The sequence below is a fragment of the Vombatus ursinus genome, unplaced genomic scaffold (assembly GCF_900497805.2).
Source record: "Vombatus ursinus unplaced genomic scaffold, bare-nosed wombat genome assembly UNPS02014822.1, whole genome shotgun sequence".
NCBI lineage: Eukaryota > Metazoa > Chordata > Mammalia > Diprotodontia > Vombatidae > Vombatus > Vombatus ursinus.
The window spans coordinates 3,055,196-3,067,043 of record NW_020954600.1 but is presented as its reverse complement, the minus strand read 5'-3'; the positions used below and the strand labels follow the sequence as shown (position 1 = coordinate 3,067,043).

Sequence of the window (11,848 nt, the reverse complement as noted above, 5' to 3'; positions counted from 1 at the left end):
CAGAGAGCCTGATTTCAAATCCCACCTCTGAATCTTACCACCTATGGAACTTTGGACAAGCCATTTTATTTTCTTGGGCTTCAGTTTCTTCACCTGTAAAATGAGGAGGCTGGACTAGAAATTAGATGGTCCTTGCAAGCCCTACAACTATTATTCTACAAACTGTTGTGAATCCAAAAGGAAAGAAAAAGTATGGCCAATCTTTTCATATCTCTAGGCCTTGGTTAATTCATTTGTCAAATGAATGGTTGGACTGGAATTTCTCTAAGTTTCTAGGTCTCACATCACTACAAGGACCTTTTTTCCTCATGTAGGTCTTGGTCAGCAGGCACATAGCTCATAACTAGACCCTCAACTGAGACCTTTCTGGCTTGATAGGAACGTCCAGAGATTGTGCTCCATTGCATTACCTTCAAGGACCCAGGGTCACCTTTACATGGTCACAAGATATAAGACAAGGATATCTCTAAAGGAATTGTATCACCCACATGAAAATATAGTAATACCAATAATATGTAGTGGTACCTATGGTATCTATGAGGAGCAAGGTATCACTGGAGTCTGGCTTGATGATGATGATGATGATGATGATGATAACTAGAATGTGTAAGGCATTTTAAGGTTTGTGAAGCACTTCACATATGTTAACTTATTTAATCCTCACAACAACCAGGGTGGGGAGGGTAGGTATTATTTTTTTCCAAAATAATGACTGATTAAAAATACAGAATGCTTCACAAATTTGTGCATCATCCTTGCACAGAGGCTAGACTAATCTTCTCTGTATCATTCCAATTTTAGTATATGTGCTGCCAAAACAAACACAGTAGGTATTGTTTTTAACTGCATTTTACAAATGAGGAAACTAAGGCTAAGAAAGGTCAGGTGACTTACCCAAGGTCAACAAAGATAGTAAGTGTCAAATGCAGGATTGGAACTCATGTCTTCCTGGCTCCATGTCTGGCAATCTATCCACTGTATCACTTAGTTTTCCATACAAGTCTGGGAAAGATTCATGGAAGGAGCTGGGGCTTGAGCTTGTCTTCCTGAAGGCTAGATACACAGCAAGAGAGGAGGGAGGGCATTCAGACAGTAAGAAAGGGTATGAGAAAAATCATGGAGACAGGAATAAGCAAGAAATTGGGGGGAAGACTGATGTCACTAAAGCAGTAAGGACAAGATGGCTGTTTTCAAGTTGTTCTGTCTCATAGAAGAGGGATAGCAATGGGTGGGAGACAGTATGATGGAAATCTGCCTCTGGAGTCAGAGGATCTGTGTGATCTTGGGCAAGTGACTGCTCCTCATGAGCCCTCCAATTCCTCATCTGTCAAATGAGGGGCTGGGACTTGCTGGCCTTTGGGATTTCCTCTGGGTCCAGATCTATGATCCTATGAAGCTGCAAAGACACCAATTTGGGCTTAACGTAAAGAAAGATTTCCTAACAATTACAGCTGCCCCAGAGTGGCATGGCCTGTTTCTGGATGCAGTGGATAGGCCCTCATAGAGGCCATTTAAGAGGCACAATGTAGAGAAAATTCTTCTTTGGGTATGAGTGGCGTGAGATGGCATTTGAGTTCCCTGCCAACTCTGAGATTTAGTGATTTTGTGAGTTTGTGTTGAATAGAAGTAGAAAGATCAGTCTGGGATCCCAGTCTGTCATGGTTACCAAACCAAGGAATTGTAGGAAGAGGAATAATTTCCTCAGTTCTAAGAGTTGGTGTGTGTCAACCACTGCCTAGGCACATTTTGGGATAGGAACCAATTGATAGGTCCAGACCAGAAAGGGTCTAGATGCCAATCTGAGTACTGGTCACCTGGTAACATACTAAGGAAACCAGACCTTGGCCAACATCTGACTATATATTACTATATATATATATATATATATATAGTAATTATGTGTGTATGTGCATGTGTGTACGTGTGTATATATATATATATATATATATATATATATATACTACATAGGTACAGACTTGTGTGTACTGACATAGATCACAGAATATAAATTAAGACTTGGAAAAGACCTTAGAAGTCATCTAGTCCAACCTACAGATGAGAAAACTGAGGCCAAGAAAGACCGAGTGACCTGTCCTGGTTGAGGGGCAATTCACTGCAATTCCTTTGGTCATGCTAGGTTCAAATGGTGGAGTGTAGCGAATCATGGCTCTACCTGGAGCTCAGTGCAGGACAGTGTTATTAAAAAGCATCAAACTAACCCCAATCAACAAGCATTTATTGGGGGGGCACTAGCCAGATTGTGATACCAGGCATAAGGATGAACTGATAAGAATGTATAGATGGCTTTCTCAGGTCAACCCATCCCTGCTGTCCAGCTCTTACTCTTGGCCTTACTGATGTGGAACCATTAGAGAATATGGAAAAGATCATAGCTGAGGACTCGGGTTAAGGAAGCAGGCTTAAAAGGCTAGACAGGGCTAGACTATATGGGACATACCTGGATCTTTCCAGGTACAAACTGGTTCACCATCATCCTTAACTCTCTCTTGATGGTGTGACTTTAGGTCCAGGTGATCTCATCTATTGATGTGATTCTGGAGGTTTGGGAAGTTTCACAAGCCCCCCAGTCCTCCCCTGCTCAGTGATTGATGTCTGAAAATGTACCACAGGCATTTATGCTCTGATACTTTTGAAGGGCAAATTTTTTTTCATAGACTCATAGAACTATAGTATGCTAGAATTGAAATGGATCATGGGACTCTGAACAGAGAATGTCAGAGCTGGAAAGGACCCTGGAATGTATTCATTTTAGAGCTAAAAAGAATCTTAGAACATAGAATATTAGAGCTGGGGTGGGTCTTAGAACACAGATTGTCAAAAGCGTAAGAGGTCTTAGAACATAGAACATCAGAAGTGGAAGGGACTTTAGAATACAGGACCTCAAAACCGGAGGATGTTCAGAAGCTAAAACATAGAATGTCAGAGCTAAAGGGGACCTTGGGACATAGAACATCAGAAACAAAGAGCTCTGAGAATATAACAATAATAATAATAACAATAACAACAACAATAATAAATAGCTAGCATTTACATAGTTCTTTAATATTTACAAAGCACTTTACAGATATTATCTTAGCTATTATCATATTATATTATATTCCTTCTGTTACATTATTATATATAATAATTAATTAATATCTTACAGATATTATCTTTATCTTCAGAACAGACCTGGGATGTGAGTGCTATTATTATCCCTATTTTACAGATGAGGATACTGAGGGTTAAATGGCTTGCCCAGTGTAGCTGGCAAGTGTCTGAGGCAGGATTTGAACTCAGACAATAGAATGTCACAGATGAAAAGAATCTTAGAACATCTTAGAACCAAGTTAGAAGACTTCTTAGAATATAGAATGTTAGAGTGAAGGGAGACGCTAAAACATAGAACAAAGAGTGTTAGAGTAAGACAGTCAGTGTTTTACGGTGAGGCTATCCCCTCACCAAGATGCTGAAACCACTGATTCACATGGAATATAGCCAGCACTCATTTGCATGTGTTGTGTCCACAGAGGAATGACTCTTGCCCAAGCAGCCCTTGCACTATAAGACAAGAAACCCTAAGGTTCAAAGGAGGGAGGAAGGAGGATGTTGTCTCTTCTGTACAGAGTTTTGTTACTCTGTGGCCCACAGCAAGTATAGAGTGTTTGGTCAATAGATTATGACTTTTTTAACCACAGTAACTCATGATGTCTATCAACTAAAGCCTGGGGGGAGGGGAGCATGGTACACTATGGTGGGAGTGTCTACAAGGTTGTCATTCCCTCTACAATCAAGAACTTCTGCAGGGGACATAACATGTACATACAAATATACATATTATACATATATATTATATGTGCATGCATATATGTATATGCACATATGTATTTACATACATATATCTATGTGTATACACATGTGTGTGCCTGCTACCAATGCCCAGCTGGGAGACTGTGAGCTGCCTCGGAGCTGGGTCCCTGGGGAAGAACAGCTAGAAAGAGGCTGCCTGTCTGTGGCTACATGGAAGCTGCCAGCAGCAGTAGCAGCAGGGTGAGGGAAGAGCCTGAAGCAGATTCCCTAGAGGATGGTCAGGAAAGCCCCAGATTAGCTGCTATGGCAGAACAGAGATGCTCCTCAATGGGCTCATGAAGGAGGAGGCAAGTATATTTGATCAATTTCAAAGGCAGCAAGTCCCCCCTGCCTGGTCTGCCCTGATGCTTACTGGGCTTTTCTTTTTCTTGATCTTTCCTCTTTTCCTTCTTCTCTCTCGTCTTCCTTCTTGCTGTCTCTCCTCTCCCTCCTTTCCTTCTTCCCTATCTCCTTTTCCCTTTTCCTTCCTTCTTCCCTCCTCTCCTCCCCCTTTCCTCTATCCCTCCTTCTTTTCCATTCTTTCCTTTCCCCCCCTTCCTTTTTCCCCTCTTCTCTCCTATCCCCTTCTTGCTTGCCCCCCTCTTCTTTCTTCTTCCCTTTCCTATTCCCCTTCCCCAATCTTCTTTTCCAGCCCACCTCCAGAGAGGGAAAGCAGAGCTCTCAGGCCTCTAGGCCCTTGCCAGGGAGACACATAATTGCTGCTCCAGTTCATTTGCCCTCATACTGGAAATGGAGTTGCTGACCAGCCACCATACAGCTCCCCTGCTGAGATAACCATGCACAGCCTGAGCTATTTGCTAACACTCAACTACTGCCTCTGCCTCTGCCTCAGCCCTTCCACTTGTTTACATTCAACAAGTGTGTATCCAGAGCTCACTATGGGTCAAAACCTGCTGGCAGGCAGAAATCTGCCCTTGGGAAGATCATGCTCTACCTGGGGTGAGAGTGGGAGGGGTTCACAAGACTCACAGGCTGAAACAATAGGAAAGGTATAAAGAAGGAAGGAAGGAGGGAAAAGGGAAGAAAAAAGAGGGAAGGAAGAAAGAAGGAGGGAGGAAAAGAAAAAAGGATAGAGAGAAGGAGGGAAAGAAGGTGAGAAAGGAAGGAAAGTGAAGGAAGCATTCATCAGTCACTTGCTATGTGCCAGGCATTGGGCTAAATGCTTGATAAATATTATTGCATTTGTTCTCATAGCATCCCTGTGAGGTAGGAGCCATTATTACCTACATTTTATAGTTGAAAAAACTGAGGAAGGCAGATCAAGTGATTTGCCAAGTGTCACATAGCTTGAGGCCAGATTTGAACTCAGGTCTTCCTGACTCCAGGACCAGCACCCCGGACACCTAGCTGCCTTTGTATATAGGTCTGTGTATAAAGGAGTTTGGTGTTGGGAAGTTGGAGGAGGAGGAAGGAAAGAGATCACTAAGCCTGAAGGGTTCAAGGAAGGTTACTTACTGGTGGGGTACTCACAGCTGAGTCTGGAGGGATGAGGAGGAATTGTTGGGGCAGAATGAAGGAGGGCAGGGGGCACTCCCAGTTCCTGGGAAAGTATCTGAGCCAAGACCAAAGCTAAATCCAAGCTCAACTTCCCTATTTATGGAAAAATCCATAATATGGAAAATCCATATTAATTCAATTCAATAAACATTTATTAGAGCCAAAACAAAGCTTAAAGTCCCAGATACTAGCTAGGAAGATGTGAGACATGACTCTCGGAAGCATGTTTTCACCTATGACCTCTCATATCTTCACCCTTGACCTCTCTGCTGAGCTCCAGCCCCATGTTTCCAACTCCCCATTGAAAACTTCCAGAATAACATTTTCTTGATTCTTCTCCTTTCTCTCCAGCTGCCCTTTCTCTGTCTCTTTCACTGATTCATCCTTCTTCTCCCACCCTCAAAGCTTGGTTGCCCTATGAGGCTTTGCCCTGGGACCAGCTCTCTTCTCTCTCCATATTCTCCACCTTGGTCATCTCACCAGCTCTCAAAACTTCAATTATCTTCTCCCCATCTACAGAACTCGCATTAACTTCTCCCAGATTTGAGCCTAGCATCTTCAACTCCTTTCTGGAAATCTCAGCCTGGATGTCTCCCTAAAACCTCAATAATTCAGAATGTCCCTCTCATCTTCTTCCCTCACTCTGCCCCTCCTGCCAGCTTTCCTGTTTGCCAACAAACAACCATCCTTCCAAACCCCCAAGTTTGAAACCTAGTAGCATGATCTCTTTCCTTCCTTCTCCACTTTTCCCTCAACCATTCCCCCATCCCATTTATATAATCTCAAGATTCCATCCATTATTCTCTAGCTCGGCTTTCTTCCCATTCCTTCCTCTCCATTCCCTCTCCTTCCCACGTCCCTCCCATTCTTAAAATCAGTGACCAAATCATGTCTACAGGATCATTAGATAATCGAGTTGGAGCTGGAAGGGACCCTAGAGATTGTGTAGTTCAACCCTCTCATTTTATAGATAAGGAAAGAGAGAAAACCCAAGTCTCCCAAATCACATAAATATGAAGTCGCAGATCTGAAGCTTGAACCCAAGCCTATTTCGTGGCTCTGGAATCTCTCACATGTGTCCACTCTTCTCTATGCCTTACACCATGACTCTACTTCAAGCTAAGGCAATGTAGTGTAGTGGAAAGGACACTGACTCTAGAGTCATAAGACCTGGATGGGTTCAAATCTTGATGCTACCTAGGTGACCTTGGACAAGTTACTTCTCTCTGGGTTTCAGTTTCTTTGCCTGTAACATGAAGGGGTTAAACTAGATGACCTCCAAAATCCCCTTTTACTCTAGATCTATGATCTCTTGCTACCTTTTCAATCCAATCCAATAAACATTTACTAAGTGCCTCCTATGTGCCAGGCATGGTGCTAAGCACTAAGACACTGAGTTCTTTTGATTGGACCATAGTGATAGCTCATTAAGGTTTGCATTGGATACATATATGCACATATGTATAGACACATATGCACATATATGTATAGACATATATGTGTGCCTGCTACCAATAGGGCAGAATGAAGAGGGGCAAAGAGCACCCCCAGTTCCTAGGAAAGTACCTAAGACAAGACCAAAGCTAGATCCAGGCTCACAATGCCGTGAGACAAATATTACTATTATCTCCATTTTACAGATGAAGAAACCTAGGGGCAGGGAAACGAAGTGGATTCCCCAGTTCACACTACTAGTAAGTGGTAAAATCTGGTTCAAAAGTCAGGTCTCTGATGATTCAAGGGATAACACTCTTTCCATTACACACTCTCAATCTCAGGGCTATCTTTACAAAAGCATCCTAACTGGTCTCTCTGCCCAGTCTTACATGTGTTCAAGCCATCTTTCATACACCACTTGAGAAATCTCTATACTGCCCTGTTCTGATGCTGACACTCCTCTGCTCAAAACCCTTCAATACCAGAGCTCCTTAGCTCAGTGCTCAAGTCTCTCTACAACCTGATCTCACTGATGCTGCCCTAGCCTCTGTGCTACTCCCTCAGCTCAATGGCACTCTATGCTCCAAATACACTTTGACCTCTGCCACCAAAGGACCTCTGTTTGTCCTGGGCCCCTCCCCTTGGGCATCTTCTCTCCCCATTGCCACCTTTTAAAATTTTACTCATACTTCTTGGATCAAATGCTACCTCCTTACATGAAACTTCTCAATAGCATATCTCTGGGCACCTGGAGGACTTAGAACATCTAGTGAGGGAGTTCGGGCTGGAAAGGATCTCAGGAATCATCCAACATGCCAGGATTTGATGTCCTATAAACCCAGTGATATAAATCATTGTCTCCTGTGGGGCAACCCAGGGCAGCAGGGAAGGTCGGTTCTTTGCATGGAGTCCTCTGGTGCCACCTGGTGGAGAAGGTCTCCAATGGCAACCTCCCTCTTGACTCAGAAAGAAAGGCTTTGGCCTCATCAGGATGCTCTCTGTGGTCTTGAGCTGATGAGCTGAGCACTCTTCCTGGAACAAGGACTTCCTAATCTGCCAGACACAGAGACAGAAACTCTTGTGGTGAGATGATAGGCAAGGGATGGAAAAGAAAATCAAGTAAGTGAGACAAGTGCTAATTCACTCCTGCCTCTGAGTAACTCCTTCACAGGGCTGAAACCAAGAGCACCCGGAGAAAGCCTTGCACCAAGAGTTTGAAGCCTGGGACCCAGGGCCTGGACCTAACTAACTCAACAAGTGATATCTGACCAGCCATTTTGCTTCTGTGCCACTCAGTTTCTTCACCTGTAAAATAATGGGGTTGGGGAAAGTTCAATTCAATTCATCAAACAATGAATTCCTACTTATACTATATGCTGTACTAGCGGATGGTTGCTCAGATAAGAAGACATTGTGCTTGCCATCTCTGCCATCACCACCACAATGCCCATTTCTAGAGTATGTTAAGTTTGACAAAGCACTATCCTCACAACAACCCTACGACTTAGGTAGCAAGTGTCATTATCCCAACCTCTGCCTCACTTAAATCCAATTCAAGTCCAAGTCAAAACAGCATTCATTGGTTTTCCTTGAAAACGAAGAATGAACAATGACAAATTAGGCTTTGGACTTACTCTCTCTATTCACATGAACTGTTTCTGGCACAAAGGACTTTGCCACCATGTCTCAGCTAATTTTCTCACCCCAGAAGTTTCCTCAGCACCTTCAACCTCCTCCCTGGATCCCCCTGTCCCTGATGATTTCTCACCTTTGCCCCCATTGGCTCCATTAGTGAGTTCCTCTGGGAACTTCCTTGGGGAAGAGCCCAAGCCAACCATCAAGTATTCCAACTCTTTGGAATTGCCCCATTAGAATATAAGCTCCTTGAGGGCAGGGACTATCTTTCTTTTTGCATGCATTTGTATCCCCAGCACTTAGTAAGTGCCTGGCGCATAGGCCAGGCCATAAGTGTTTGTTAGATTGCTGACGTGTGTATACACATATACATGTAAATGCTCCTAGCACAAAATAACCAGCCCATGTGTGGTATGGACAGATACATAAACTAGAATCTGAAAATCCCATTCCGTATACCCAAAGGAAGAATGAGATTTCTATGTTAGTGGAGAGTAGCACTGAGAGAGGTAGCTGCACAGCCAGTAGCAAGTAGAACATTAGGGCAAGATCTGTCTCAACTGAAGCTGGAGATCACCTCTCCCCTCTCCTAAGTCCAAGAAGAATATTGGACTAGAATCTATCTACTCCACCTCAGACATTTGTGGTCTAGGGGTAAAATGCTCTCTGCTTAGGGATTCAGAGGACAATCTGCTTTCTCTTGGCTCTCTGAAGGGGGGAGGGGGGCCAACATAGTTTTACTGTCACCATCATAGCCCCCTCCCACATCAAACACTTGGCACACAAGACAATCATGAATAGACAGTAAATATCTTTATCAAAGCAAGCAGTAAAGAGAAAGTAGAAAAGCTACACAGATTAGAATAGCCAAATGAATATACATGAGTAAATGAGCTATTTGGTAGTGAGATGAGATAATCAAGGAGAGAGAAACATCTCACCAGGGAGAGTCACCTCTCAGCTCTCTTTAGGCTATCTTAGACCCTATTCCTCAAGATAATTATAATAAGCTTAAATGGGAGTGAGGTTGTGATACTCAAGAGTATTAACATAAGCATTAATATAACATTAGCATGAGTATTAGTAGATTATGTGAATCTGGGCAAGTTGGCTGTGTTACTATGAGCAAGTAACTCAAACTTGCAGTGTTCCCTACTAACACTCTAAGACTGTAATTTGCAGAACAGTTGCTTAAATGCATTGGGAGAGGAAGTTCCTCACTTGGAGTTCCATAAGCCAATGAAATTTCAGGTCCAATAAAAAAAAGTAGATTATTGCCTCGGATCATATCTGTTGTTCAATTGTTCACTCCTATCCAACTCTTGGTGACCTCATGGACCATATCACACCAATATTGTCCACGGGTTTACTTGGCAAAGATATCCGAGTGTTTTGACATTTTCTTCTCTAGTGGATTAAGGCACACAGAGGTTTGCCCAGGGTCACACAGATAGTAAGTGTCTTAGGCCAGATTTGAACTCAGGTCTTCCTGAATCCAGACCCAGCATTTTATCTACTGAACTATTCATCTGCCTCCAAGATCATATAAGGAGATGCTTAATAAATACTTGTTGAGGGACTGGAGGATAAAGATTGAATACTGATATCAGAGGCAGGATGGAATTTATAATGAGACAGAAGGATGTGACATAGACAGAAACCAATCCATGAGTATATTTGTTAAGCACCTACTGTATGCTTGGGCAGCTAGGTATCTCTGTGGATAGAGAGCTATGTTTGGAATCAGGAAGATTTGAGTTCAAATCTGGCCTCAGATACTTATTAGCTATGTGACTTTGGGCAAGTCACTTAACCTCTGTTTGTCTTAATCCTCTGGAGAAGGAAATGGCAAACCACTCCAGTATCTTTGTCAAGAAAACCCCATGGAGAGTGTGGTCTTCAGAATCACAAAGTGTTGGACATGACTGAACAACCACAACACTATGTGCCAGACACCGTATTCAGTGCTGGGGGTACAAAGACAAAAACAGAACAGTCCCTGATCTCATGGAGATTTCATTCTATCCAGTTACTTGAACAGGAAAGATCATCTTTAAGCTGTGCTATTAGATGTTCTAGGATCATTTGCCACTTTCTTTTCTATGTTCTTAGGTCCTCTCCAGCTCTGACATTCAGGGAGTCTATAACTGTATAAGTCTCTGGTGTCACATCCCCCTGGTCCATATGGATCCTCCTATCCTATTCCCCAACCAGACTCTATTGCACATCAAGTCAAATTCTTCTTGGAAGATCAAGAAGGGTCATCCTTGCCAGAAAGGGGTGAGAAGGAAGAGTGGCAAACAGCTGGAGGAAAAGCTGCTCAGAGGAATTCATACAGATCCTGATCCAAAGCTGCCCAAGGCCCATCTAGGACAGTAAAGTCAGGATCTAGAGAGGATAGCTTGCTTAGACTCATTGTGAAATGGAATTTTTCCCAAAGCACTTTCACATGTCTTATCTCATCTTATCCCTGCGTGATGTAGTGTTATTCTCTCCATTGGACAGATAAGGAAATTGAGACCCAAAGAGCTTCAGTGACTTGCCCAAGGTTACTGAAGAGGAAATGGAGGAGTCAGTACATCAAATACTTTCCACTAGCACATATGGTCCATTTCTCCACTCTTCTCTTAATTGAGGTCTATCCAGATCAGACACCTCAGAAAGACTCTCCTTGTTTTCCAAAATGATCCATAATAATGGCCAGACCTAAGTTTCCTAGATCTTTTTTCTCCAAAAAGTTCCTAGCTCCATCCTGGTTGTGCTTATATATCATGCTCAGTATAGAAGGAATGGGCAGCACTTATCTTTATTAATGGTAGAGAATTATAAACTCAAAAGGATTATAGGAAATAGTTTGCCTAAGACCAAACAGCCAAATCAATGGCTAGAACTCATATCTTCCCAGTCCTGTCCATCTCCTAATGGTCAAAAGAGAGACTGCAGGAGCTTAGATGAGGAGCTGAAAGGATTTCAGAGGCCAGGTAATCCAGCTTCTTCATTTTGCATTTGAGGAAACTGGGGTGGGGGGGGGAGTTAAGTCATAAGTGACAGCTAATAAGCATCAAAGGTGGGATTTGAACCCATATCCTGTGAATCCAAACCCTGTGCTCTTTCCCATTATTTCACATTGTTAAATCTCCCATTAAACAACTACCGTCCCATGTAGTCTTCTTGTGAAGGAACAGGAGAAGTCACTTGAGGACCTGGTCCTGGGGAAATCTCTCATAGAATTAACAAGCCCAGACCTGACCCTACTCTGCCATCTGGTGGTCATACACAGAATTGTGCAGAAAGCTCTTGGTAAGCCACAAATTACCGTTTTATTGTATTAATTATGATGATTGATCACTGTACCCTTCCTCCCCAGAGCAACAGATCAGGAGTATGGATGAGGAGAGTAGAGAGGAGA

At 43.0% G+C, this 11,848-nt stretch overlaps 1 non-coding gene across 1 annotated transcript; it reads right to left on the bottom strand.

The window, feature by feature from the left end:
* Positions 1-718: 718 nt before the first annotated feature.
* LOC114024767 lies at positions 719-825 on the bottom strand. Its single transcript, XR_003566949.1, has one exon. It is a non-coding gene; the product is annotated as a U6 spliceosomal RNA (small nuclear RNA).
* Positions 826-11,848: the final 11,023 nt, after the last annotated feature.